At 43.9% G+C, this 2,500-nt stretch overlaps 1 protein-coding gene across 2 annotated transcripts in view; it reads left to right on the top strand.

The window, feature by feature from the left end:
• Positions 1 to 2,500, top strand: part of LOC126577997 (uncharacterized) — a 12,498-nt gene that overhangs the window by 5,577 nt on the left and 4,421 nt on the right. For both annotated transcript variants that reach the window (XR_007608368.1, XM_050240142.1), the window contains one exon: positions 1 to 2,500. This exon is cut by the window's left edge; it is cut by the window's right edge and continues 4,421 nt beyond it. The gene's annotated coding sequence lies outside the window, so the exon portion shown is untranslated.

The raw sequence follows: 2,500 nt of genomic DNA, 5'->3' as shown, positions 1-2,500 counted from the left end.
ACTACAAAAACTGTGATCGATTTAAATCATCCCTCCCTGTGTACTGCTGTGTCCGCTGCAGAGCGCACATGGACTGCTGAAGTAATTACAATAAGTGTTGTCCTGGAACTTAATTCCAATCATCGGTTGAACTGTGACACCGATACCGACAACGAACAAAACTTACTAGGCCGCTATGCGCATGGTTTAATTCGGATATTCCTTTTAGTTTAATGTTGCTTTAAGTTAACTTTCCAGCTACACACAATCACGTGCAATTTTGAAATTCATAAAAAGGCCACCGGCAAAGAGATACGTATGTAACGCAGGGCGTGATGTACCGCCTACGAAATGCCTCGTTGCCCGGCTGCAGAAGAAGTAGTTGGAAACATCGAAAAGGGGATACCCTAGGAGTAGTGGAATGATTAGCTAGCTATCTGTGGGTCGTAAGGGTGTCGATCGACACACAAGCACACGATATCCGTGTATAAACACCACCAAAAGACTGGAATATTGATGAGAAATCGAGGTTTTGTTAAGGGTTTTGTTCCTTCCACAATTAACTTCTGTCAGAGACCACCACCACAAGGAGCTTTCGATGGGGGCAGACAGAGACAGAAATAATTTATCCGGTAAACTAGAGAAAAAGAACGAATCAATCCCACCTATTAACGAATACAAACTGGCCACAACACACCACGGGTGCAAGCATCGGTGTTGTCTTTGATTCTTGAAGGCGCCTGGTTGTTGTCTCAGGAAGTAAAAACAAGGACAGCGACCCGGTTTGCGTGACGGCCCGTAGATAGAATTAAAATTACCTATGCCCGCACGGCCACGGCAGCAGTAGCGTCCCAACCAGGGGATTGGTTATACTATGGGCGCCATTCAAAGTTCCTATCTTATGTTGTTGTACCATTTCCCAGCAAATTTCACCTTAAATTATTCGTCGAGACCACGGAAGGACAAGCTAATTGTTGTTGAAGGACATGTTGCTACAGAAAGGAAGTAGGATGAAAGGATTTTTATTCCTTTCCTTCTGTGGCCATCGAGAACGCAAGCGCAAAAGGTGGACATTAGTGCATTATCCGTCTCGTTTCATAGTTTATCTTGTGATGCTTATGGGTTCAAAACTACCAGCAAATAAGAGAAGGGCAGACACAGGACTACGCAGGGGACCCACAAAACACACCCAACATTGCACTATATTGGCTGTATCAACGTACTACAGCAGCATGTGGAGCATAATAGGACACGATCTTAGTTAGATAAACAAAAAAATATGGATAGAGAAACAGGCACTTTCGATTCGGCTGCTTAAAGTGGCTCGAATGACTCCGTTTCTATCTGTTGTCTGGCACGGGAAAGCTATCACATCTGTAACATGTTTTTGTCGTTGTTTGCAAGACCCGGGGCCCGGTTCGCATGTATTGTGTTGCTTGCATGTAGCCTTCTTTATTTTAAATCCGATGCTTCGGAACACAGACCGCCCATGGGCGACCCTACTCTCCGCTCTGCCGTCTGGGGAGCCAAAAGAGAACCCGAAGAAGCAAGTATCATCAAATGTGGCCAACAATACGTACCAAATATGGCAAGCAAACATTTGCCGTCGTAAAATAGTGCGGAAAACACTGGCGTGTTACTGCGGCGTTGCGTCGAAAAGAGAGAAAAATGCTTATGAAAATCCTCGTACAAAAACATGAAGCTTTGATTTGCAGGAACACAGGAGAAAGTAGGAAAACATAAAAGTCATTCATCATTGGTAGTAGGAGTAAAGTGTAGGGCAACAGGACAAGCAGCATCATCACTATTAGTATGAGGCAACACGCCCGTGTGGTTATCTGTGATGATGGAGTGAAAGGATTTACGCGATACTTGAACACACTAAGTATTATAGAAAGAGACGACGAAGGACGAAGACAGGAGGAATTTAGGTGATGCGTAATGCCAGCCACAACTACAAGCCAAGTCAAAAGAGGACACGATCGTTCCCGGTGAATGAGAATCTTTCGTTAGTTTCTTTTTGTTTCACTTTTTCCGTTCGAGATTCCGTTCTTTGGTTGCTGTTCAACTTTACCCTTCTGAATCTGAAGGGTCTTCTAAACAATAATGTATAAGTGTGTGTTTTTGATGTGTGTCCGCCAACGGCCCGGCCGCTCTGGCGAAAACAGAAACTCTTAGTATCGATAATTACACCGCTGCTTGCTACAGCACCTAATGTTATGAAAGTACGCGGGAAGATATAAGGTACACACTAATCGTATAACTATCGTCCGTAACGGTTTGGAACAGGCCCGAAGCACCTCTACAGGAAAGCCACAGGAAAACTCCAGAACTTAGTTGACAGGAAAATGGTCGAAAATTCCGAACTAGAAATACACATAGACATCGATCAGCTCTATCAGAATCAATAGGATGTTCTGTGATCAGTGGACATTAGAGGATGTCGCATCTCATCACTAATTCGCAAACAAAAAGCACAATAATTGGTTATCAATTACACAAGTTGTTGCTTCGGGTGCTG

The sequence above is a fragment of the Anopheles aquasalis genome, chromosome 3, assembly GCF_943734665.1.
Source record: "Anopheles aquasalis chromosome 3, idAnoAquaMG_Q_19, whole genome shotgun sequence".
Lineage (NCBI taxonomy): Eukaryota > Metazoa > Arthropoda > Insecta > Diptera > Culicidae > Anopheles > Anopheles aquasalis.
Note: the sequence above shows the minus strand (reverse complement) of the source record. Positions and strands in the feature narration are given on the sequence as shown.